Consider the following 27,576-nt stretch of genomic DNA (forward strand, 5'->3'; position numbering starts at 1 on the left):
GAGTTGACTTTCTGTGAGAAGACCAGATACATTCTTAGGGTTCTAAGTTTCTTGGCGGTTTCCAGAGAAATTCCCCGATGCTGGACCCACTGGAAAAGTTCCCAGGAGGCTGAGTAGGTATGGCTGGGGAGGACTTAGTCTCCTAAGCAAGGTGTTTTCTGTGCAAGCCTGATATATGTATGTGTGTGTGCAGGGTCTCTGTGACTCCACACTTGGAACCTGAGATCACAGAGGAGTCCATGAGAATCCACGGTGCACTGGGTCCATCTGCGATCACAGGGGTCCATGAGAATCTACAGTGCACTGGGTGCATCTGCTATGAAGCAAGTGGAGTCGGCAGAGTTGGGAGAAGTACAGTACCAGCTCCACCCTCTGTCCTCACACCCTGACCCCAGCCAGACTCCTGACCTGACGGCAAACTTCACCCCGACTTGGGCAGGATCCAGCTGAGTCAGACTGACATCTCTCCCCCAAACCAAGGCTCTCACTTTTGGCCCGCTGCGGTAGAAACAGAGGAGGAACAGGCCCAGTTGGACTACATCTTGCATCACACAACGAAGGCTGAGCTCCAGACTGGCAATCACTGCTCTGCTCTACCCTCTGTGCTTCCAAGTAGAACACAGAGCCACAGCACAGAACCTGTGAGAACCTGGGGAGGTGAGAACCTGGGGAGGTGAGATCTGGCCTTTAGGAGACTCCTCAGGCTGCCAGCTGTACCATCCTAATCCGCTCTGCTCCTGGACCAGCATCAGATACAAAGCAGCGTGTTTCTAACCATTGGCAGTGCTTTCTTTCTTCACCATGAGGTTCGGCCCTGTCCTACCTGCCGCTGCACTACAGATGTTAAGAGCCTTATGTCTTTCTATTTACAGGCCTCAGCCTCGACCTATAGGGAGGGGTGCATATATGTTGGGAGTAGGGGAATGCAGAGATGAGGGAGGGAGAAAGGAGTGAAGACTGCTTGCTTCATTGATTTGTTCATTTGCTTAAGAGAGGATCTCTCTGTTAAACCCTAGTCCAGCCTGGAATGAACTATATAGACCAGGCTGGGGTAGAATTGGTGGCAATCCCCCTGCCTCTGTTGCCCAAGTGCTGGTATTATAGGTGCACCAGCACACTTAGCTGGGACTCCAACACTCATCTTCCATTTTCCTGTGATTCTTGTGTTGCTATGGGAGAATATATAGGCATAACATTATTGTTGTAACTGTCTTTGAGCACACAGCCCAGTGGTGTTGGGTATATTCACGTTTTTCTGCAACAACCACCTCTACCACCCATCTCTGGAACTTTTCCTATTCCCCAATTGAAATTGTATCCCCTAAACTCTAAAATCCCCACCCCTCTCCTCACCCTGACCCCATCCAGGCCTGCTGTGATGGGTAGACTCATTATCAATTTGACCAATGTTGAAATCACCATGGAGACATCATGAGTATGTTTCCCCAAAGGTTTAACAGGGGCAGGAGACCATCATGAGTGTCAGTGGCTCCCTCTCCATAGACTAGGGTCCTGAAGCAGCAAAGCTAGTCAATCATCATCTCTCTCTTTGCTTTCTTTTCTGACTACAGGTGAAATGTGACTGGCCCACATGTCTTCAGCCGTGGCCTTCAACCCTCCAACGTGAGCAAGAATAAGCCTTTTCCTGCATATATTGCTTTTGTCTCTGATCACAGCAATAAGAAAAGCAACTGGTAAACCTACATATTCAAGTCTGGCCTCCTGCGTCCTGCCTCCTTCCCAAGAGCTAGGATCAAAGACAAGCATACCATTCACCAGCATGCCAACACAATCGTTTTTAAAGGCTAAGCAATGAAAATGGTTTGAACATCAAGAGGCTGACCCCAGCCCCCAACCCACATGCATGCACACAGTTCTAGGAACTCAGGGCCTTCAGAGTGCTTCCCAGAATTCCTAGCACTTGGAATTCCTACATACCCTGTTCTCTTGAGACAGTCACATGCCTAGTTCACTCCAGTCACTTAGCAGTCATCCCAGGACTTATAAAACTAGGACAAACATTGGGTTTGAGCACTCTGCCCTTGAAGTCAGCACCTTAGATTGGCCCTGAGCTTTAGTGTAGAGAAATCTGAGCCTCTCTGTTCTGGTAGCATGTAGTATGTATGTGTACACATGTGTGTGTTTATATTCTACATGGCTGACTTTGCTCTTCTACTTCCACCTGCTGAATACTGAGATGACAAGTATGTCACTCTGCCCAGTTATTGCAGTTCTTGGGCAATAACTTGAAGCCTTCATGCATGCTAGGCAAGTGCTCTACCAACTGAACTATATGACCAGCCCTGCTGGCCTGCTTTCTATGTGCTCAGAAAACAGTATCTCTGTCTCTCTGTCTCTCTGTCTCTGCCTCCCTCCCTCCCTCCCTCTCTCTCTCTCTCCCTCCCTCCCTCCCTCTCTCTCTCTCTCCCTCTCTCTCTCTCTCCCTCCCTCCCTCCCTCTCTCTCTCTCTCTCCCCCCCTAGGCCCCCAACTTTGCTCCTTTGCCTGCCTCTGCAGGGTGCAGACTGAATGTCTGGGGATGGGTTCTTTCTCTTTTCCCTCTTGCCAGACACCTTTGCTGGTCTTCGCAGCTGTTCTGTTCTTTAACTGTCTCCAGGGCTTGTAACACTCCTCCTTAACTGTCCCCACACTTCTTCTATTTGATCTCTGGGTACTTACTAGGGACTTTCCAGCTTTTCCTTCCCTTAGTTCCTCCTCTTATAGACAGGAATCTTTCAGCACGAAAGGGAACAAATTTCACTAATGTACGTCAGAAAGTTGGGGTGTTTTTTTTCCCTAAGAAAAGAACAAGGCAGAAGGGCTGACCCGAGCGAGCAGAGGTCCTAAATGCAATTCCCAGCAACTACATGAAGGCTCACAACCATCTGTACAGCTACAGTGGACTCACATACATAAAATAAATAAATAAATCTTTTAGAGACAGAGAGAGAGAGAGAGAAGGATAAGGCTGGCTGGCACTGGCCTTCCTACAGCTCTTTCTGCCAGCATCTCCCAATCACTAAGTTATTTAGGTATATCTGCATCCTTAAAATAAGATGATGCCAACCACACACTGCCATTCTCTTCACTTGAGGGAGTTCCTGCATTCAGTACTCAGTACCCTCTCTGTGGCAACAATTGGTACAGCTTCTAGGCACATGGGATGGTAGCATAGATAGCATCTGGAAGTGGCTGAAATCGTTGTGATGGAGACAGGGTTAACACAGCATATGAATGTAATATGACTGAGAGATAAAATCATGCACAGTTGCTCACAATTGGGAGGCTGAGGCAAGGGGTCTGCCATGAGCTTAAGACCAATCTGAGCCATAGAAAGAAATCCTTTCTAGACTGATCTACAATATAAAACCTGTATCTAGCACTGATATCGGGTCAAAGAACCTATGGCTAGACAGGTCACAGGCCCCTGGGGAGAATCTACTACTATTATTCTGGTAAATGAGCATTGTATTAATGCTCATTTGATTTTTAATTAGGTATCCTTACACTCATAGACTAACATCTCCCAACTCCCATCAGAGAAGCTTCTTCCTGTAGTAGATGGCAATTCACACAGACCCATGGTTTGTCAAGGTTCAGATAATAGGAGACTGTAGACTGCTCACCCCTAAAAGGACATGTGTCTCATCATCCACCTCCTCCCAAGGTTTGGGGACAATTGCAAAACAGGGGTCAGAAAGGCTGTGTGATCCAGAGGCAGTTGCTGACTACCAGGAAAGTGTTGTGGGACACAGCAGGGCAATTGCACATACAAACTTACAGTAGTTGAGACAGCTTGCACAAGACCTGCACAAGCTCAGGCTGGACCAACCCCAGCATGGAGAAGGGATGTGGGCATGAAATCACACCCCTAAAGAACTATTGGACAGATGATAGCTGCAGGGAGAGGGAAAGTCTGTTTTCTTTAAGTGCAGGGCTCCTGGTTGGTCAACCATGTTCCAGGGGAAGGCTACGTATGCAAGAGAACATGGGCAGCGCCAGTTGTACTCAATGTGTTTGAAGAGGGAGGGAAGAGGAGAGGGGAGAAGGAAGGGAGGGTAATGGGAGGGGAGGGAAGGGGAGTAGGAGTGGAAGTAGAGGGGAGAGGGAGAGAGGATACAAAGTTAGATGAATGAGTAGAGAAATAAGGGTGGATCTGAGAGGAGTAGGGGAGGGTGGGAATGATCAAAACTGTATATGTGTGAAATTATCAGAGAACCAATGAAGAATGAGAAAAAAGAAACATGCTAAACCAGAAAAGGGGTGGGGGGCAGTGTCTGGGGAATGAAATGTCTCAATTTTCCAGGAATTATAACCATATGAAGAGCAGCTTGTATTTTTCTCCTCTCTAGATATGGATTTACATTACGCCTAGGAACAAAAGAGATGCAGCTGTTGGTGTGCATGGAGCACACAGAGATGCTAAGCCAAGGTCATCCTCAAATTCCTAACCCCCTGCTTCCACCTCCCAGGGTCAGGAGTGCAGGAAGACACCACCACGCCCTGTTGTGTTACTTTCTATTTGTTTCTTTGTTGTTGTTGGCTTTTATCCTTGATTTGTTTGTTGTTCGCTTGTTTATTTTGGGAAGAATTGAGACAGAATCTCACTTTGTAGCACAGACTGGCCTCGAACTCACAGCAATCCTCCTGCCTGAGCCCACGTTTTGGGATCACAGGCCTGAGCCACCACATCCAGCTTCAGGCTTCCGCTCTTGTCCAAGTCAGCAGGGCACCCACGATCCTAGGTTAGAAAACAAGCCCAACAAGGCCAGGGCCTTGGCTGGCAAGCCCGTGGCAGCTCTAAGCCAACGGACCCAGGAGAGGAGCCCAGGCTGTGGAATCCCTCGCCCAGCAGAACTTGAGCTGGATGCCAGTGTCCCCTGCCTGCCTTCGTGGTGTGATGTCCTCAGCCAGGTGCACCCGGCATTGTGAGGCAGAGGGAAATGGAACTTGTTTATTGTTTACTGTCAGATGACATTTCTAAGAACTCAGAGGCTGGATTAAGAAATAACTTAAGTGGAGATGGGCAGGCTGGCGGGCAGGTCAGCGAAGTGTCAGGTTCTTCTTGTAAACAGGCCTAGGTCAGTAAAAGGATCTGACTGAGATGTGTTAGACCAGCATCAACCACATGAACCCTTCAGGTTTCCAATGGGCATATGAGGATTGTAGGGGTCACTAGAAATATGGGAGCTTTAGAGAAAGTTACATTTCTCCATCGCCAAATCTTAGCTCATAGATTTACTTTTTAAAGTATCTCTGTTCTGCTGTCTCCACACTGATTTTTGTTTTAAACAAGGCCTCACTTGGAAGCCCAGGCTGGACTTGAACTCATGATCATTCCAGCTCAGGCTCCCAGGTTCCATTCAGACCTTAAATGCCTAACCTAGCCCCAGGTTTCCCATCCCTTTCCCTATGGCCTCTCCAGTTGTCTCTGTGCACAAAGTCCAAGCTTCCTACGACCATTATCAGCCCTATCCCCTCCTTTTCTTCCTTGGGAAAGTACCGCTGGCTCCCCATGGCCTCCAAGAACAATAGGAAACTTCAGTGTTCGTTGAATGTTTTCCACAAGAGAAGCATGAGCCTGCTTTCCTCCACACTCTCCTAACTCCTGATGTCATGATATTTTCAGACAGAGCCTCCTTCTCTGTGTCGTCCCAACTGAGAGTACTCCTCCTTTACCTAAGAGGTCAAAAAAGGCTTCCTGGGAGACATACCAGGAGATGGAGCTGGGAAGGATGGAGTAAGCAGAAAAGCATGGCTCAGGGTATGTCCCCAGCGAGACAGAAAGGCAGTGTCAAGGTGTGTGGGAATAGTGGCAGTGGATGACTAGTGGACAGTAAATGTCTCCGTGAGGTTGAACACGTAAGGAAAGTACAAGAGCTCTTTACCTTTAGAGAAATCAGACAGACTTGTCCCAGCAACCCAGTCCCACCATGGGGAGCTAGCAATCAGTGCTCCAGCTACCAACAAGTTTGACCTTTGCCTCAGTAACCCAGATGGGCTTCAAACTCATTATGAGTTACAATGGCCCCTGTGGGCTCATATATTTACATGCTTAGATCCCAGGGAACAGCATTATTTGAGAAGAATTAGGAGGTGTAGCCTTATTGGGGGAAATGTGTCACTGGGGGTGAACTCTGAAGTTTCAAAAGCCTGTGCCAAGCCCAGTCTCTCCTCTCTCTCTCTCTCTCTCTCTCTCTCTCTCTCTCTCTCTCTCTCTCTCTCTCTCTCTCTCTCTGCTTGTGCATCAGGATATACACCTCAGCTACTGCTCCAGCTCCATGTGTACTGCCACCCTCATGCCATGAGCATAATGAATTAAACTTCTGAAACTGTAAGCAAGCCCCCAATTTTAAATGTTTTTTCTTTTAAATAAATAAAGGGGGAACAAAATAGAGGAAGAAATATGGAGACAAAATGTGGAGCAGAGACTGAAGGAAAGGCCATCCATAGACTGCCCCACCTGGAGATCCATCCCATATACAGTCACCAAACCCAGACAGTATTGTGGATTCCGGCAAGTGCTGGCTGATGGAAGCCAGATATAGCTGTCTCCTGAGAGGCACTGCCAGAGCCTGACAAATACAGAAGCAGATGCTCACAGTCAACCATTGGACTGAGTGCAGGGTCCTTAATGGAGGTGTGAGGGGGTTTGCAGCCTCATGGAGGGAGCAACAGTGTCAACTGGCCAGAACCTCCCTCCCTCCCCCGCCCCTCCAGCTCCCGGGGACTAGACCACCATCCAAAGAGTATACATGGAGGGACCCATGGCTCTGCCTGTATATGTGGCAGAGGATGGCCTTTTTGGCATCAGTGGGAGAAGAGGCCATTGGGCCTGGGTAGTTCAATGCCTAAGTGTAGAGGAATGCCAGGGCTGGAAGACAGGAGTTGGGGGGGAGCACCCTCATAGATGCTGGGGGGGGGTGGATGGGATAGGGGGTTCCCGAAGGGGAGACCTAGGAAGGGGAAAACATTTGCAGTGTAAATAAAGAAAATATCTAATAAAAAATAACAAAAACTAAAATAAAGAGTTGCCTTGGTCATGGTGTCTCTTCACAGCCATAGAACAGTGACTAAAACCATAGCCTTAAACGCTGATCCTCCTCCTCTACTCTCCAAGTGCTGAGTCACACGCATGTTTATCCAATGCTGGGTATGGAACTCACAGCTAACTAGACAGATACAAAGTGATTACATCTCTTCCAGCCCCCACCTCAGCTTTTTGGATGAATGAGTGCTTCGTTCTGTTTCCCACAGGTTACAAGGAGACTTTAAAAGAGTTGCTAATGGTGTGATGTCTAAACAGGTGACCCACGGTGTATGCTCCGATTCAGTGCGCTGGAAATTGGGTTTCTCAGGACTTGACCACAAATGAACCCATTCCCACCGACTCTGAGTGTCTTGAGGGAGCTGAGAAATCTGTTCGCAGAGGCTCTGTCAGGTCTGCTGGTGACAGAGCACTCCTTGGAGGCATCCAGGTGTTTCCCTGGGGGAATGCCTTCACCGGGATGATGTAAATGCTAAGGGAGAGTCACATCACTCACATCCAGAATGTGCTAACCTGGGTGATCTGAGGATCTGCAAGGGTGGAAGGGAGGCACTGAATGAAAGTGCTTGGCTTTCTCAGGGCCTGCAGCATTCTTCCAGCGGAAGCCACGCTGAGATAAAACACTTTATCAGTAAATCCCTTGGAACTTCACAAGTTTCTCATTATCTCAAAGGGTCATCGGGGATGTCTGTGTGCTTTCCCAGGACAGAAAGGGAGGAAAGGAGAAAGGCCTGAGGCCCTGTAGTAGGTCACGGCAGGTCTTCTCAAGGAGAGCTCCAACTACTATCAGCCCCACCCCACCCCCATACAGTTGGTTTTTGGTTTGTTTGTTTGGGTTTTTTTGTTTGTTTGTTTGTTTGTTTGGGTTTTTCGAGACAGGGTTTCTCTGTATAGCTCTGGCTGTCCTGGAACTCACTCTGTAGACCAGGCTGGCCTGGCAGAAATCCACCTGCCTCTGCCTCCCAAGTGCTGGGATTAAAGGTGTGCGCCACCACCACCCAGCTGTTTTTTTTTTTTTTTTTATGAGAGAACCGTATCTCATGTAGCCAGGCTGGCCTCAAACTCAAGATGTAGATGAAAATGACCCTGAGCTTCTGATCATATTACTTCCACATCCTGACTCTTAGATATAGTTCTCAGCTGCTTTGCCCACTTGACGTGATAGAAATAGAACCCAAAGCTTTGGACTTGCTTTTTAAAGACTCTACCAATGGAGCTATATCCCCAGCCCTGGTTTTGTTGGAGTTTTTGTTTTTTATTTGTTTGTGATACAGGGTCTCACTGTGTAGTTCTGGTTAGCCTGGAACTTGCTATACAGACCAGGCTGGCCCCACTGAGATCCATCTGCCTCTGCCTCCCAAACACTGGCAATAAAGTCATACCTAAACTGGCTTTGAATAAGATGTAAAACCAAGCTGGGTGGTGGTGGCGCACGCCTTTAATCCTAGCACTTGTGAGGCAGAGGCAGGCGGATTTCTGAGTTCGAGGCCAGCCTGGTCTACAGAGTGAGTTCCAGGACAGCCACGGTTACACAGAGAAACTCTGACTCGAAAAACCAAAAAAAAAAAAAAAAGATGTAAAACCAAGCCTGTCCTCGAACTTCTGTCTCTGCCTCTTGCATGCTGAGATTACAGGCCTGGGAGTTAAGAGTTGTCTCTGATATTGAAACACTGAACTCTTAAAGCAGAGAGAAAAACAAAAAAACTCTCTAAAACTGACCTGATTCACTAGGGCCCAACATGCCTGAGAAAGCAGGGCCCAGCTGCAAGGAAGACTCTCAGACAGACCTACTGCCTGGAAGAATTGAAGGCAGCCCAGACACCTGGAGATTTAGAGCACCTGAGGCACCTGGAAAGGACACCCTCCAATCTGTTGAGCTGCCTGTGCAGTGCGCCCCAAGTTTGTCAGCCTTTGTGAGCTGTCACCCATGCTGGGGTGGGCTCTGTTGATGCAGCTGTCTTTGAGTACCTCCTGCCTCTGTGAGCAACCCCTACACCAATACTTCTGTAAGGAACCACAATACAACTCCTGGTTTACCAGGATGAACTGTGGTGGCATCCATACTTTGGCCTGTCATGGGTTCCCTTTCTGGTGTGAATTGATGACTGTGTTTTATCTCTCCAGGAAAAGTTTTGTCTCACAACACTATCAGCTGTTAGATAAGACACTTAAGTATTCAGTGTCTCAGTATCATTGCAAAGGTATAACCAAGAACCCTTGCTTCCTGGATTCAAAGAAACAATGTTTGTAGACACACAGAATGTTGGTGCCTTAGGAATTAGTGGACATCCTACCTTCTTCTTAAGCCCTTGTGTTGATCCTGCGGGAGGGAGGGAGATCAAGGCCCAACACGCTTCTACTCCAAGGACAGCCGACGCCTACCTACTTCCTCACCCTGCAGCCAAATTTGATTCTTTGGGCTGCATCAGCCCCTTCCCCTCTGCCTCTGCCCAAGTGGACCACAGAAGCCATCTGGACCACGATGCAAGCCAACTAAATGTGCTGATGACTTCACTGAGTGAGCAAGCAGGGACTTCCTTTCCATCTCAAATCCAGGACCACAGTGTTCCAGCAGACAGTACAGCATCTGTTCCTGATACCTGGTGGTTTTCGGGTTTCCCTCAGTGGTTCAGACAAGACAAAAGAGGCAAAGGCGCCCAACTCACGCTTTCTGAGTCATCCTTCCAACTACACAACTCTGGGCTCCAGCCAGATCTATAGCATAAGAATTTGCCGTTGAAATAATCGACAATTTCCACACATTCCAGCTCAGGAAGTGCTGGCTTGCTCTCTGCTATCCTATCTCTGCTTTGAATAGGGGTAGCTAATCTTGGCTAATAACAAATTACTACCTCCACTAAGACACTTACTGTTATGAATACGTGTGGTACGGCGTGTGTGTACATGACAAACCTCGCATTTTAAAAAGAACAAACTTAGAAAACTGAGTTAAGATAAGGCTGGCATATTCCCCTAATATCAAAATTCAGAGGATTTGGCAGATGAACTGTGAGTTCTAGGACAGCCTAGGCTACCCACATAATTACAAGACCTCCAGGGCTACATAGAGAGACCCTGTCTCAAACAAAACAAAACAGAACAAAACAAAGACAAAAAAATGCAAAACCAGCCAACCAAACAGCAGGCACGTGCCAAGGCAGGCAGATCCCTAAGTTTGAAGCCATCCTGGTCTACAGAGCAAGTTCCAGAACAGCCAGGGCTACATAGAGAAACCCTGTTTCAAGAAACCCTGTCTCAGGGCTGGAGAGATGGCTCAGAGGTTAAGAACACTGACTGCTTTTCCCCAGAGTTCAAATCTCAGCAACCACATGATGGCTCACAACCATCTGTAATGAGATCTGATGCAGTCTTCTGGTGTGAAGTACATACCAGCTACAGTGTACTTACATATAACAATAAATAAGTCTTTAAAAAAGAAAAGAAAAGAAAAGAAAAGAGAGACCCTATCTCAAAAAGAACAATAAAAGGTCTTGTGACAACTTTCATGTCACTACAGTTCTGGGGGAGTTGATGCCCTCTTCTGGCCTCTAAAGACACCATATACATATAAATATCGAGGCACACACACATACACACATTATATTATTTTAGACAGGGTTTCTCTATATAGACCTGGATGTCCTAGAATTCAAATGTAAACCAGGCTAACCTTAAACTGGAGAGATCTGCCTTCCTCTGTATCCTGACTGTAGGTATCAAAGGGATGCACCACAATGTCCAGCTAACAATTTTTTTTAAATATGGGGCTAGAGTGATGACTCAGAGGTTAAGAGCACTGGCTGCTCTTCCAGAGGACCTGGGTTCATTTCCCAGCACCCACATGGCAGCTCACAACTGTCTGTGACTCTGGTTCCAGGGGATCTGATACTCTCACCTAAAATACATGAAGTCAAAATACCAATGCATAGTAAAATAAAAATAAATAAATCTTGAACAAAATGCTGAGGCATGAGCATTGGTACAAGTTTAAAGACAACCAAGGAAACAGCGAGTTCCAGTCCAGTTTGAGCTACATGAGACATGTCTCAAAAAACATCTACCCTGACAAACAAAAACCAGAGGAACAGGAGGGAAAGCACTTGGACCGTAGCTAGCTTTAACTACTGTCAATAGACCACCCAGCCATCTAATGAGCCAGGCAGGATAGAGTGACAACAGAGCACAGCCATTTTTAGGGAATACCACACCCTGTCTTGAGACCTAGTATCTATTTCTGGAGCTCTGGTAAACAAGGATCTTTTGCTTGAGAGCAACATCAGATAGCCCCAGGGCAAAGGTAACCTTCTATAATCCTAACATCCAGGAAGCTGAGGGAGGAGGCCCCTGACCCGGGAAGGTTGCCTGCATTTGTAGCTTGGGATACACAGCAAGATCCTGCTCAAACAAAACTACAAAACTTTCAATCTCAACAATCTAGAACTGGCACCTAAAAGAGACTGGGGAAGCCCTAAAGAAACACATATACAGGGGGGAAGGAAAAAAAACAACCTTATAAAAATGTATATTTGGGAGGCAGGCAGGGACAGTCCCTCTTCTGGTCTCTGACCCACCTGGTCAGTTCTGCAGACAGAGCTTAGTATCTGGGCTTTTTCTTAAACATGAACATTGAGAGGTGCCAAGTGTTCTAGGTGACTTCTTTGTTTATTTTCTGAGACACAGCCTCAATGTATAGCTCTGGCTGGCCTGGAACTCACTGTGTAGACCACACTGGCTTTAAACTCCCAGGGATCCACCTGTATCTGCCTCCCTAGTGTTGGGATTAAAGGAATGTGTCACCACACCTAGCTGTTTGCTTCTAAAACAGGGTCTTATTCCCATCTGGCTGGTCTCAAATTCCTAGATAGTTAAGGATGATCCTTAGAATACTGGGATTATAGGCATGCACCACCACTCCCAGGTCATGTAGTGTCAGGTATGTAGTCTGGGGCTTCATGCACGCACGTACTCTACCAGCTGAGCTACATCCCGAGCAAGAGTCCATGTACTCTGTAAGCCTTTCTACAGATCCCAACGGTTCCCTCTACCCTTCAGTCTCAACCACGTCATCCCCCATTAAAATCAAGTCTCTCAAGCCAAAAAGATCTACTCTGTATTCAAAGATGATGCCAGTCTTTGAGACGCCCATTGATCCATGGTGGCTTAGTGTTAGCTGCCCCTAGCCCTCCCACTCACTGAGAGCCTGTTCTACTTGTAACCATGGACACCCATTACACTTTTCCAAGCCCAAGAGTAAGAATGGAGAAGGTGCTCTCCCCAAGGGCCATCTAATGCCCAACACTACTTCAGGGACTCTAAAAACAAACAACAAAATACACACACACACACACACACACACACACACACACACACAAGCATTCATTGCAGAGAAGCAACCAGGTAAATCCTTCTAAGCAAAACACAAACAAAAACCCACCCAACAAACAAAATTTTGGTATTTTCAGGATGGGTTCTTAATTGTTTAAAAGTCTGAGCTGCATGAGGCCTCATCTCAAAACGAAAAACCCAGAAGGAAAAATTTATCTAAAACATTTAGCACCTCTGAAGGTTCATGCTTCATTCTGTAGCCCAGGCTGGCCTAGAATTTATACTTTGTAGCCCAGACTGCCCTCAACTCGTGGCAATCCTCCTGTTTCTGCCTCTTGAAATAAGGGATAGTAGTACCTACCCTCCCGGATAGTAGAAGCAGGGGCAGGCCTGTTTGTGTATTTGTGTGTGTACATCTTTTAAAGACAAGATTTCATGTAGCCCAGCCTGGTCTCTAATTTGCTATGAAGCTAAGATTGGCCTTGAACTCCTGATCTCCTGACTACCTGATAGGATTATCACGTTTCCACTGTACTTGTTAAACCCATAATCAGGATCATACATATAGGATTATACATATATACCATCATACCCAGATATCCCTTCAAGTCTGAAATACCACAACCTAGGGACCATAGAGCTGACTCAGCCCAGCATCTCCCTCCTGACTTTTTAGGGAACTAGACTTGGTGTTATCTTCCAGGTAATAAGTACTCAGGTCAAAGTCATTCCTTCAGACCCAGCTCTGCAGATCTAATCAGCCTTGAAGAGGGGAAGGGTTAGAAAGCTGGGGTAGGAGAGGGGTTGGGGGTTGAGGGTAGGGAACAACGAACAACTGCTGATATCACGATCCCATTGTATTTGTTAAACCCATAGTCAGGATCATACTTCCTGGTGAGGTGGAGATAGGACATCCTTTCTTAGTTCTGGGCAGTCCGTTTCCACCTGTACATAAAGCAGCAACACAAACCTTCCAGTCCAAAGTGATAAATCGAGGCAAAACCCTCCTGGCAACCTCACTCTTTGCAAGGTCATCTATCTATCTATCTATCTATCTACCTATCAGTCTGTCTGTCTATCTATCTATCATCTATCTATCATCTATCAAGACAGATTCTTTTATGAAGACACAAAGGCTTGGGGTACGGAAGATTAAAACTGAGTCTTAGCCACCCGTCTCTCTTGAGTGAATGTGAACATCTAGCTCAATCTGGTTCCTGGACAGAACCCTATACTTTTTTCAGTAACTGACCTCAAATTTGGCTCCTATAAGTCTACCCAGCCTTCTAAGTACTAGCAGATAGAAATCATGTGCCTCTCCTATCCTGACTTTATCTCGAATCGCCACTGCTTACAAGGAAGCCTCACATGACATTTCCACTCTCACCAGCTCGGCAACTCTTCATGTCCTCTTAGCTAAGTGTTGTGTGTAATCACAGACGCAATGCATTCTAGGTCCTATGAAGTAGGAGGGTAAGGGGCAGCCTCAGAGGTTCTCAGAGCCTTACCCTATAGATAGCTTTGGTTTCCTCGTTTCTGGACCAAAGCGACCATGTAGGTCGGAAGCATTCTTCTTACAGCAGCTTCCGTGAGTTATTTACACAAATGCCCAGCAGAACATCGTGTCCGTAAAAGGTGGGGTTGGCACTCCCTGCTGCCAAGCAATTGTACTACTGTCGAAGATTAAAAACACTCTGTGCTCTTAGGCAATCGCCCAAGTTAAGGTTTCAAAATTAAAAACAAAACAAAACAAAAAAACAAAAAGGAAAAGGAAAAATCGTTTTTTAAAAAAGACCTCTCCCGGTAACTGTTCTCCTTTTGTGGGTTTGCACGCCCACCCGGCCGCACCCGGCTCGGGTTCCTCTACAGTTATTTACAAAGTGTAGGGCTCCTTGGCCTTCTCGGAAAATTCCCTTTGCCAGGAAGGTGACCCAGCCGGCCAGCAGAGGCGGGAAGCCCAGGGGCTGCAAGCCCTCCACGGATGCCTGTGGTGCACAGACACGTGCGTGCGACAACTGGGAGCACAGACCGGCACGTGAACTCAGCGTGCCGTAAGTCCCGGAGGGGAGGAGCGTGCGCTGACCAGCTCGTGAGCCGGCTGTGCGCCGCAGCCAATCGACGCAGACCTGTCTCTAGTCCACGCCCCTTGTTGCCAGCTGCTGAGTCCCAAACTGACCTCTTCAGGATGCTGAGACTGCAGGCAGTCTCTGCCTAGGCTGCGCAATGCTACCCAGCACTTCTCTGGGCGCGTATACAGTAGAGGATGCGGTCCCTGTGTCCGGAGTTCCGGGTTCTTTCGGGTCTTCTTCCCTGGTAACCACTTCAGAACATAAGCCTACCTTCTTCATCGCTCCCACCCCCATACCCACTTTCAGAAATCATAGGCAGAGAAAAAATGTTCCAAGAACTGACATTCAATCCACTGAAGTGTTTGGGGTTTTTTGTTTTGTTTTTTTGTTTTGTTTGTTTTTTTTTTTTTGGTTTTTCGAGACAGGGTTTCTCTGTGTAGCCCTGGCTGTCTTGGAACTCACTCTGTAGACCAGGCTGGCATTGAACTCAGAAATCTGCCTGCCTCTGTGTCCCAATTGCTAGGATTAAAGGCGTGCGCCACCACTAAAGTGTTTGTTTTGTTTTTGCCTACGGTTACTTTTTTGAACCAGACAGGTCTTTAATCCCAACACTTTAGACGCAAAAGCTAGTGGATTTCTAGGAGTTTTAAGTCAGCCTGAGTTACATAATGAGCTCCAGACAAGCCAGAACTAGATGGTGAGACCTAATAAATAAATGAATAAATAAGTTAATGATTAGTTGTTGGAAGCCAAATGTGGAGGTAGTCCACAACTATAAGCGCAGTGCTTGGAAGGCAGAGGCAGGAGGATTAGAATTTCAGGGTCATATTATAGTGACTTAGACAGTCTGGGCTACATGAGGCTCCATCCCAAACACCAGTTTCAAAATGTGAGGTTTTTTTTTTTTTTTCATTTCATTTAAATTTTAGTGACCATACAAAATAATGGGTTTTGTTGTAAGATTTTCATACATATATGTCATTGTACCTTGCTATTACTATGATCTTCATTTGGAGGGACAGATCTTGCTATGTAGACTAGGTTGCCCTCAAAACCAAGCTCCTCCTGCTTTAGCCTCTGTAGCCTTTTTAGCCTGGTGCTGGATTTCAGATGTACACCTCCATGCCCAGATACAAAAATAACTTTTTGTTTTTTTAAAGTCATACGTGCTCATTGGGCAATGGCTAAAAGAACATCAAATATCTGTGGTGGTATTTCCTTCTAAATTTCCCTATCTGAGAGATACTTTATAATGCCCCAGGAGTTCTGGTATTTAACCTCACTGATTGCCCTTTACAAAATGCCATTGCTCCTGGTGGTCATCAGATGTTATCATTAAGAATTTTACTTTTCAGGCTGGAGAGATGGCACAGTGGTTAAGAGCACTGACTGCTTTTCCGAAGGTCCCGAGTTCAAATCCCAGCAACCACATGGTGGCTCACAACCATCCGTTATAAGATCTGATGCCCTCTTACAGTGTGTCTAAAGACAGCTACAGTGTACTTACATATAATAATAAATAAATCTTTGGGCCAGAATGAGCGAGGCTAGAGCAAGAGGGACCAGCCAGAGTGAGTGGGCCTGAGCGAGCAGAGATCCTGAGTTTACTTCCCAGCAACCCAGATGGCTCACAACCATCTGTACAGCTACAGTGTACTTGCATACATAAAATAAATAAATAAATCTTTAAGAAAGAAAAAAAGAATTTTACTTTTCTAATTAAAATAACCAGATGCTGGTCATGGTGGCTAGGCTGGCCATGAGCATACAAGTAATCCTCCTGCCTCAGACTGCCAAGTTCTGAGAGACAAGTTTGGAAGGAAATATCACCAGAAATATCTGATGTTATTTCAACTATTCCACATCTAAAATTGTTTGGAGGACAGCATCTTTCATGTCTATCAGATGCCTGATGCAGTCTCATAGACTTGAACCTACAGCTAGCCCTGAGATTCGGCAATTCCACAGAAAAAAGTACCATTGCCAACAAAAGTCAGATTAGCCTGGAACTTGCTATGTAGCCCAGGCAGGCTTTGAATTTCCAGAACTCCTACTACGCCATCTTCTCAAGTTCTAAAATTACAGGCATTGGCCACCATATCCAAATCACACAGCATGATTTTTAATTTTTGTGTGTGTGTTATATAAAGGACACTCTGATCATATTAATTCTCAACTCACCCAAAGACGTAGGCTGGCATGGAACTCATGATTTTCTTCTGCATCTTCAGCACCAACACTGGGGAAGTGTTCTTATTTATATATGGGGACAGAGCTCATGTGCCTAAAGGCACACATGGAGGTCAGAGGACATCTTCCTGGAGTCCATTCTCTCCTTCTACTGTGGGAGTTTCTGGGGTCCCACGCGGGTCATCAGGCTTAGCAGCGAGCGCCTTTATCCACAGAGCTGCCTCACCAGCCTCCAGCCTAGTTTTCAAAGGTCTAATCAGCCATTCGGTCTTTCCAACAGAAGCCGGGAAGAAGTACTCACCTGCAGCCTGCAGCGCAGCGTGTTTAGAAAGGGCTGTCTCCTTGCTCAGTAAAGTTACTTGTTTGCTAGCACTGCGATATAGCAACATTGTGCCACTGTGTTGTCATTTATGGGGATTCATTTTTAAGTGAGTACTTGGGAGTTGTATAAGGTTAGAAAATAAATTGGTCTCCTATACAACGGTACCAGCTATGGGACCTTTTGCTCAGTCAAATGATCTAATGAAGAAGTTTTAAACCAACATCTGAGAAAAACATGATCTCAGCTAGAAATGGATTCCCTATGGCACTCTCCAGTGACATCTAAGCCACAGGAAATGACATGACACCATGCCAGACTCTTAGTAGAATGCACACTGACTTGTGTTTAAGAGGATTATTTTGCTATTGTTGTTGTTTGAAACAGGGTCTCACTGTGCATCTCTGACTGGCCTGAAACTCTCTATGGAACCCAGGCTGGTCTTGCACTCCCGGAGATCTGCCTTTAAAGATGTGATGCTATGCCCAAGCACTATAAGGGGACTATAGAACAACAAATTGATAAAAATTCTTTTGATTTGTTATTTCTTTATTTATTTGTGTATGTTCAGTCACATGTACCAAGGCCAAAGAAGGCCATCAGGTGTCCTGCTTTGTGATTCTCTACCTTATTCCTTAAAAAAGGGCTGTCTCTGAACATGGAGGTCTGCTAGCAGCCAGTCTCTTCCTGTCTGTATCCTCCAGAGGGTATACAGGCGTCCATGACTACACCCTGCACTCTCTCTCTCTCTCTCTCTCTCTCTCTCTCTCTCTCTCTCTCTCTCTCTCTCTCTCTCTGTGTTGTAGATTCTGGAAAAACTCCCTATGCTGCGTGGGCAGCATGCTTGCCCACTGAGCCATCTCCTCAGTCAGTGTTTTTTTCTTCTCTGAAGTCTGTCAGGAGGAAGGTGCAATCTTTTTTTAATCTTCCATTATATCTTATGTCATTTTGATCCTACAACCCAAAGCTATGAAATGAACTGAGATTCTCCTTTCTTGTTATTCAAACACAGAGGTTTCAAAACCCATTTCTCTAGGATGAGGCCATCTAGGTGTATCATGTGGGTGAGCTGGATGGGGGCAGCAGCTACCTGCTTCTAGTCTGCCTGGGAGTAGAAATCTGATGGGATGTATGGCTTCTGAGAGGAGGGCAAGCGCCACACAAATCCAAAAGGGCTGTTCACTCCCTTTGAGGTGAGCTTGCTCAGCTGCAGACAGACTGCCATGCTGGTACAGAAATCCTGCCTTGGTTTCACCCTTCTCTTCACAACGGAGCCCTTCACAGTTCATGCAAATGCAGGGATGATCTGTAATGGACAGCTGACTACTACATACTCAGAAATGTCCAGAAAATGGGAACTTGGTGAATGTCTCTTGTCTTGCTTGCAAAGTGGCATTTGTGTGTGTGAGTACAGCATAGAAACTTTTCTAAAACACTTTTGTTTGTTTGTTTGTTTTTCAAGACAGGGTTTCTCTGTGTAGCCTTGGCTGTCCTGGAACTCACTCTGTAGACCAGGCTGGCCTCGAACTCAGAAATCCGCCTGCCTCTGCCTCCCAAGTGCTGGGATTAAAGGCGTGCGCCACCACCGCCCTCTAAAACACTTTCATGTGTTCCTCAGTCCCATTTGGAAAGAGTCCTACTTTCTTCCTTTTTCTTCAGCACATAAGGGCACAACTGATCAGAAGTGCTCGACCTACTAGGGGGTCAGGTTTTTTTCAGATTTTTGTCTTGTTTCCTTAAAGATCTCATTGTTGTTGTTGCTGCTGTTACTGTTGCTGTTGTTGCTGTTGTTGTTATTGTTGTTGCTGTTGTTGCTGTTGTTGGGGGAGTATATTATGTTTGTTTGGGAACCAGGACTCCTCCCAAGTGATGGATACTAAGGAGCTCTGAATTCTGGGATTAGACGCTCAGTTTCTTCTTTGTATGTTCATTAAAATCAGGTCTCAAAACTGTAGTCTTCCTGGTCTGAACATTTATTGTACTGTCCACACTGGCGTCAAAACACAGAAAACCTCCTACCTCACCCCCCTTAGTGCTAGGGTTACCGGTTCAAGCTACATTTGATTTGGTCATTCGTTTGTTTTTGTTTTTTGAGATAGGATCTGGAGTACCACACTTAGGCCTTCAGTCCACTACGGTTGAGGATGACCTTGAACTCCTCATCTTCCTGCCTCTATCTTCCAAGTGCTAAGCTTACAGGAATGTATCATCCATTATACCCAGCTAATTTCTTCTTAAGATGAAGGCTAGGACCTAATGAGGTAGTCAGTGGTTAAAGCCCTTCCTGCAGACACAGAGGATGAGAGTTCAGATATATATGCAGCACCCACAAAAATACCTGCTGTGCATGGTAGCCTGTCTATAATTCCTGGCTCAAAAGGCTGATCCTCTTTTCCAAAGCAAACTAGCTATTGAGACTAGCTTTACCAGAGAGCTCTGGGTTTGACTGAGAGACCCTGCTTCAATGAGTATGGTGGAGTGATCAAGGAAGATTCTTGATAATACCCATAGGTCCCCACATGAATGCTTGCAGACATGCATACACACCTGCACACATGTGCACGAACAAATGTATAAACACGCACAGACACATATACACATACTCCACACACATGTATACGTGTTAAAGAATAAAAACACAACCACAAAAGCAGTCTACAGGGTAATGGAGTCAAAGCACAATAGTTCTCTGTGGAAGGCTACTAGCTGAATCTCAGTCCTTTTGAACCACAAGCTGAAGCTGAATTGCTGCTCAGGCAGGTTATACTGACCTCATGTGGGCTATTCAAAACATCCATCAAAGACAGGACCTCAGGCCCTCAGTTGCTCAGGGAGATCACCATGACCTCAGATAGGTGACTCAAGGCGTCCCCAAGGATGGCCTGAAGACAGCACGTGCCTAGCTTGTCATGAACACTTCACTTAGCACACTGTGGTTTGCTACCACCTCGACTCCAGTGCAGCTGCTAAAGAAGGAATCAGTGGCCCTGGCAACTCTAAACCACAGGTAGGAGGCAGTTGTGGGAGGCATCTGTGATTCACTCTCTCACCCACATCAGACCCACCGACAAGAGCTGCATCCCTGGCCTCTGCATCACCATCTGCTTGGCTGCATTGTTTGTGCCTGAAGCTCCCAGGCTGACTGGATTGCTTCACCTCTCTGACTCTAGGATTCCTTCTCAAAAAAGTGGTTACAGAGTGAATGCATGCTTTCAACATCAAGTGAGAACTGCCGACTTAGTCACTGTTCTATTGCTGTGAGGAGTCACCATGACCAAGGTAACTTTTATAAAAGAAAGCATTTAGCTGGGGGATTACTTACAGTTTCAGACAATTAGTCCATTACCATCATGGCAGGAAGCAGAAAGAACAGGCACTGGAGTAGTGGCTGGGAGCTTTACACCCTGACCCTCAGGCAGTAGGCAGAGAGAGAGAGAGAGAGAGAGAGAGAGAGAGAGAGAGAGAGAGAGAGAGAGAGAGAGAAAACTGGGCCTGAGGTAGGCTTTTGAAACCTCAAAGCCCACCCCAGCAACACCTCCCAACCCTTCCCAAATAGTATCATGCAAACATATTAGCCTACAGAGCCCATTCTCTCAGCTAAAGCATCACACCTGTCTTCATTGAGACCATCCAAGGCCATGCATAAAGATGAAGGTTTTACTGCAGTTGTAGAGAACCTATGTGAGCTGCCTTCTGCCTTCTGAGGCCACCTCTGCTCTGCACCCTTACTCACTCAGCAGCAACGCAGCTACCCAGTGCTCAGCTGCCCACTACAGATTTTACATAAATAGAAAAAATTTTAAATATACAAAACTGGTCTTGAACTCAGAGATCTGAGTCTCTGCATCTATCTCTGTCTCTCTGCCTCTGCCTCTGCCTCTGCCTCTGCCTCTGCCTCTGCCTCTGCCTCTGCCTCTGCCTCTGCCTCTGCCTCTGCCTCTGCCTCTGCCTCTGCCTCTGCCTCTGCCTCTGCCTCTGCCTCTCTGCCTCTGCCTCTGCCTCTGCCTCTCTGCCTCTCTACCTCTCTGCCTCTGCAGTGCTGGGATTAAAGGTATTCCCCAACATGCTCGGCCTTCTTATCTGTTCTCTGTGGGTCTTGTCTCCACTCCAGCTGCCGTGATGCCAGCTCCACTCTATGTTCTGTCTGCTGTACGTCACTGTTGCATCTTCAAACCTGATTTACTAGATATTCAGTATGTCAGTCAACTTTCCATCTCTGTGACAAAACGCATGAATCAATCCACTTATAAGTACATTATACATTTATTTTTAAAATTATGTATATGGTGGGTGTGTGTGTGTGTGTGCCACATTGAGTGTGGAGGCCAGAGGATGGTGTTGGACCTATCAGAGCTAGAGTTACAGGTAGTTGTGAGCTGCCTGAATTGGATGCAGGGAATGGAACTCCTGTCTACAGTCTTCTAGAAAAGCAGTAAGTGTTCTTAATCACTAAGCCTTTTCTCTAACCCGTGCCCCCCGTACCCACACCTGTTGCCCCCCATTATACATTTACAAGGAAAAGGGTTTATTTTGCTTTCACATTATAAGTAGTTGGCTCAGTTGATTTTTCTTTCAAGTGATGACACAGTACAAAGCCTTGTGGCTCACCTCATAGTGGTCAGAAAGCAAAGACAGGAGCTGGTGAGATGGCTCAGTGGGTAAGAGCACTGTCTGTTCTTCCAAAGGTCCTGAGTTCAAACCCCAGCAACCACATGGTGGCACACAACCATCCGTAATGGGATCTGATGCCCTCTTCTGGTGCATCTGAAGACAGCTACAGTGTGCTTATTTATAATAATAAATAAATCTTAAAAAAGAAAGAAAGAAAGAAAGAAAGAAAGAAAGAAAGAAAGAAAGGAAGGAAGGAAGGAAGGAAGAAAGAAAGAAAGAAAGAAAGAAAGAAAGAAAGAAAGAAAGAAAGAAAGCCAAGACAGGAGGTGGAAGAAGCTGCATCCTCTTCAAGGGTGTGCCCTCTGTGACTTAACTTCCTGCCATTAAGAACCACATCTTTGCACCACATTTCACTGGCACCACAGGGTGGAGACCAAACCATCAAGTCTCCACAGTACCTAAGCCATACCCCAAAGTTTAGCTGCAAGGGAGCCAAAGAGGGCTAACTCTAGATAAGCTGAAATACAGAAGAGTGACTTCCAAATGAGGAAGTATGGACCAGTGTGGCCCTGGAGTCAACTTATTGAAGCCAAACTAGAGTCCTTTTCAATGAACTATAATACCCTAGAAAATAGAGTGTACCGTATGATACAAGGATAAGTGTTGTGTCAGGAAACATCATTCCAAACCCACAAATAAAAGTATTTACCAGAATTCCTGTGGCATCAAGTTTCTTAAAAGCTCTGCTGTCGGCTGAAGAAATGGCTCAGTAGTACAGAGTGTGCCTACCTAGCTCCTCCATGTTCAATATTCAGTGCCCACATCAAGCTGCTTACCACTGCTGTAACTCCAGCTCCAGGGATCTGGTGCCCCCTTGTGGCTTTCTAGTAAACCTTAATCACATGCACAAACCCACAGAGGCACATAACTAAAAAAATAAGAAGCCAGGTGTAGTGACATACCCATAATCCAGCACTTGGCAGGCAGAGGCAGGAGGAATTCAGTGAATTTGAGGCCAGCCTGGTGTACATAGCAAACAAATGCCAGGCCAGCCAGGGCGATACAGTGAGACTCTTTCCCAAAACAATCAATGAAGAGGCTGGAAAGCCAGCCCCTTGGTGAAGAGCATCAGTTACCTGTGAGGGGCTATCAGCTACCTGCAACTCCAATCCTAGGGAGTCCAAGGCCCTCTACTGACCTCCACAGGTCATGCACACATGTGGTACACAGACATAAAAAATAAAATGTTTAAATATTTAAAAAATTAAATTGCAGGGGCTGGAGAGGCAGCTCAGTGGGCAAGAACACTGGCTGCTCTTTCAGAGGAGCCAGGTTTGGTTCCCAGAACCCACAAGGCAGTTCATAACTGTAACTCCAATTCCATAAGAATCTCACGCCCTCTGGAGGTCTCTTTGGGCACTTCTTGCACAAACTACACAAATGTATGTCTAGACAAAACACCCATAAAATAAAAATAAGGAACATCTTTGTTTCTTTGTCTTTTTCCAGACAGGGTCTCTCTGTGTGTACTGTTGGCTGTCCTGGAAGTACACCACTATTACCCAGCAATAAATACATCTTAATAAAAGCTTTTTTTTTTTAAATTGCAGGACATGGATGCAAAAAAATCGTTAATCCCATACTTGAAAGGTGAAGGCAGTAGATTTCTGTAAGTTTCAATGCCAGCCTGAACAGACAGGGCTAAATAGAGAAAAATCTGTTTTAAAAAATTACAGTATATATATATGTATATATACTGTACATATATGTATATAGACATATGTGTGTATATCTATCTATCTATATATGGAGAGAGAGAGAGACAGACAGACAGACAGACAGACAGACAGACAGAAAGCTTTACACCAGTCAAGGGTACATAAGGAGACCCTGCCTGAAGAAAATATATATGTGTGTGTGTATCTGTGTGTGTGTGTGTGTGTGTGTGTGTGTATCTATGTGTATCTGTGTGTGTGTGTGTGTGTGTGTGTGTGTTACAAGATTAGCCTGGAACTCACAGAGATCCACTTGCCTCTGCCTCCCAAGTGCTTGGATTAAACGCATGTGCCACCATGCTTGGCCTTAAAAACATTTTTGCAATAAGATGAACTTATGATCCCCGCTTTGAGGGAGGGCTGAAGCAGAAGATTACAAGATCAAAGCCTGGCTAGCCTATAGATAAGTTGAAGGCAGCCTAAGATCCTGTCTCAAAAAGGTTGAGAGTAAACTTGAGATGGGCTCAGTGGCAGAGTGCTGGTTTAGCATGCTTGAGGACCTGGGCTCATCTGTAGTACTACCAAAAGTTTCCCAGTAAAGCTGGGCATGGTGACCATAGCACTTAGAGAGGTAGAGACAGGAGAATCAGGATTTAGGCCAGCCTTAGCTACAGATTGAGTTTGTGACTAACCTGGGCTACAAAAGACACTGCCTTGGCAGAGGGGAGCGCAGTGGGGGGAGAGGAGGTTCCTGAATTAATTTTAACGTGCAACTTAAATAAAATGTCAGGAGTGCAGTTTTGGCCTTCAGCTACTAATGCTTCGACGCCCACTGATCTCAGATGGCACCTGGCTGCCAGCAGGCTCAGATCTCAACACAAAGGGCAGCCTTGCCTTAAAGCCCGTCTGTATCCTTCTGAAGCCCAAGGCAGACCTTCACTTTCTCTCTTCCGGTTCAAAGTGTACACTTCCTTTGAGGTACCTCCCTAACTTCCCCTTTGCCTCCCTTTAGCTGATTAGCCCTTTCTTTCTCAGTGCAGCTGGTTGGTAGGTCAAAGCAGCCTTAAGGAGAGAGTTGACAGAGTCCAAAGCCCTACACCAACGACGCAGGGGTCAGAGCAGCTAACTTAAAAGGATTTGATATCTCAGTGTCCTCGCGCACCAGGGGCACCTGAGCCTCTGGAAAATTCTCCTTGGAAAAGGGGAACAAAACAATCTTCCTGACAGAGTGTCTGCAAAAACAGAGATAGAGGTTGTTTGCTGAGCAGTCGGTGAGGACGACTTCGGAAGCAAGGTCAGGGGGAGGGCAGGCTAACCCTAAGCTGTCTGTTCTTCTTGAAGTACCTCGATCACCTCCGCTAAGGCTTGACACACCCTGGGGCGAAGCCTCCTCACTTAGACCCTAAGATGCTCCACCGGGAGTCGTACACACAGTCATGGGGCAACAGGAAGAGGGACAGTGCTCCGCAGACCAGAGCTGCTCCTCCGCAGCCTCTTCTCACCGGTGTCCACTCCGCAGTCCTTGGGGGAGGGAAGGGGCGGGGACGGGGGGGGCGGTTAGCTTCTTGGTTTCTAAGATAGAAACCTTATGCAGCCCAGGCTAGTCTCAAATTCTCTTCGCAGACTGGGCATGGTGGTCACATCCCTTTAATCCCAGAATTTGGGAGGCAGGTGTAGGGCTTTGGACTCTGTCAACTCTCTCCTTAAGGCTGCTTTGACCCACCAACCAGCTGCACTGAGAAAGAAAGGGCTAATCAGTTAGTGGGAGGCAAAGGGGAAGTTAGGGAGGCACTGGCAGGCAGGTCTCTTTGAGTTTAAAGCCAGACTTGATCTAGAGGGAGCTTCCGGACAGCGTAGAATGACTGTCTCATTTTCTGTAGAGTTCAAGTTCTCTGCCATTGGGCCTATAAAGAAAATCCAAGGGCATCCAACTTTCCCTCTAACCTACTGTAAAAATGCACAATCACCCTTTCCCTAGGCGGCAGGAGGGACTTACACAAAGACTTTAGACTGTGGGAAGCCTATCAGGAAGCCATCTGAAACAATAACAAGCCTGTACTTCAGAAGGCCTGACCTGAGAGACGGAGTTGAAGGCAGGCTTAGTGAAGGGATAAGTATAGTAACAATGGAAAGTTCAGCCCTCAAGTCAAAGCCAAAGGCATACAGAGATCGGAGTCGGGGTCTTTCACATGTCACTTGCCTGAGGACTTAGCTTCTCACCTACACATACTGACAGATACACAGCACCGTCTCTGGGGGACAAAATTGCAGCTTCGAATCCTTCCATCCCCCATCCCCCTCAAGTAGCTCAGCCAGACCTTGTAGCCAAGGATGACCTTGAACTGTTGCTCCTCCCACTCTCCATTCCTAAGATCAGATATTTAGAGCACAACCTTGACCTCCTTCCTCTTCCACTCAAGTACTGGGCTGCAGGTGAGAACTATAGGCCCTGTCGTTGTTGTTATTCTCCTCCTCCTCCTCCTCTTCTTCATCTTCCTCCTCCTTCCCCTCTTCCTTTCCTTCACAGTTCTGTTTTGAGATGAAGTCTTTCTGGAGCCCCAGAGTCCTAGCTGTCCATGAACTCACTGTGTAGACCAGGCTGGCCTTGAACTCACAGAGATATGCCTGTCCTTTGCTTCCCTGCACATGCCACCACATCTAGATCAGTTCTAATCTGTGAGAGGATTTACTTAGCATGCTTGTCTATGTGAGTTTATGTGCAGGAGCCCACAGAGACCAGGAGAGGGCATCAGATCCCCCCTGGAATTCAAGTTTAAGTGTAGGTGCTAGGAGCTGAGCCTAAGTCCTCTGCAAGAGGAGTAATGACCAAGCAGTTCTCCAGCCCTCAACTAATGTGTGTGTGTGTGTGTGTGTGTGTGTGTGTGTGTGTGATATCTGTGGTGTGAGTATGGAAATTAGACAATTTTACAAAGTCATTTTTCTCTTTCCACCTACTCACATGGGTTCTGGAGACCAAACTCAGGCCATCAGACTTGTATGGTAGAGACCTTTGCTCACTGAGCTGGATACATGGCCTTGGGTTTTGTTTTCATTTAGTTGTTGTTATTTGTTTTATTTTGCCCATCATTACTATTGAAACTTTGACCTATCTGTTGTCCCTTCTGGCAATGAACCCAGGAAAGAACACTTAAAATTCTATTGTTGGAAGACACTAGGCCTGAAAGAAACCTCAAAAATAGAAGTTCAGTCATGAGCCCAGGCTTTAGACTAAGCCATACCCATACCTATGAGGCTCCGATAGTTTTCTCCATTTTTCTCCCTCCCCCTATTTCTCCTTCTCTGTGGTGCTGAGGATAGAACTCAGAACCCAGAGATTTTTGCGTGTGAGACAACCCTCCACATCCTGGAAGATCCGGTCATTAAGGTGCCATGTTCTTGCCGAAGTGCCACCTCAACCTCCCTCCACAGCACCTTGACTTTCGTGACTTCCTCCCTGTGTCTAACTGACACACTTCCTGTCCCCCTTTTTGTTCTCTCAAATCTCACGTTTCCTAACTTCTATTCCAGCTGATCTCAAGAACAGTGTCTACAGTCCTGCTTCTTGGTCAGCCCTGGGACCAAAAGTCTTCCTTCACTACAGCCGCAGTCACCCTGGAGACCAGTTAGGAGACAAGATGCCTAACTGAGACTGGCTGGCATCCCGCTTGCCCTGACCATCATGTATTGCCCGAGCCTCAGAGTGTATGAGGCAACATGGTCCTTCATTGCTCCCTCCCCCATATTATAAAATGTCACACCACTGGGATCTGCATCAGAAAGGTGAGCGGTCTCTTACTATCACACAACACCAAATGCAGAGAGACCGTGTCTTCGTCCATCACAGCCGGCCAGACCATACCTCTCTCCATCCACAGTCTAGTTTCTTTAACAGGGGTGGGAAGAGGGTGGAGTGGGACTTTTATCCTTAAAACACAAAAATCTCAGAACTACCTCTCTGTTAAGACTTCTATTTGTTTTGTTGTTTTTTTTAAAAAAACATGAGAGTATTAAAGAGAGTGGAGAAAGTTGCTAGGCTGTTTTGAGACAGGGTCTCATGTAACCAAGGCTGGCCTCAAACTCACTGAAATCCTGCTTCTGCTCCCCAAGGGTTGGAATTGTAGGATTGTACCACCATGCACATGGTTTTGATTTCATGAGACATGGTCTTACTATATAACCAGGTTGGCCTAGAGTTCACAGATTTGCCAGCCTAAGCCTCCAGAGAATTAGGATTAGAGACATGTCTTACCACATGCCTTAATTTGGGTTCAGAGTTGTTCTCCTCCTCCTCCTCCTCCTC

The 27,576-nt window shown here is 46.4% G+C and overlaps 1 protein-coding gene and 1 long non-coding RNA gene across 4 annotated transcripts in view; one reads left to right on the top strand and one right to left on the bottom strand.

The window, feature by feature from the left end:
• Pfkfb3 (6-phosphofructo-2-kinase/fructose-2,6-biphosphatase 3) overlaps positions 1–27,576 on the bottom strand; it is an 85,638-nt gene that overhangs the window by 45,466 nt on the left and 12,596 nt on the right. The gene's annotated exons all lie outside the window — the stretch shown is intronic.
• On the top strand, positions 514–1,703 carry LOC116081419. The gene is made up of 2 exons (XR_004114883.1): positions 514–657; positions 1,572–1,703. It is a non-coding gene; the product is annotated as an uncharacterized LOC116081419 (long non-coding RNA).

Source organism: Mastomys coucha, unplaced genomic scaffold (genome assembly GCF_008632895.1).
Source record: "Mastomys coucha isolate ucsf_1 unplaced genomic scaffold, UCSF_Mcou_1 pScaffold7, whole genome shotgun sequence".
In the NCBI taxonomy this organism is placed as follows: domain Eukaryota; kingdom Metazoa; phylum Chordata; class Mammalia; order Rodentia; family Muridae; genus Mastomys; species Mastomys coucha.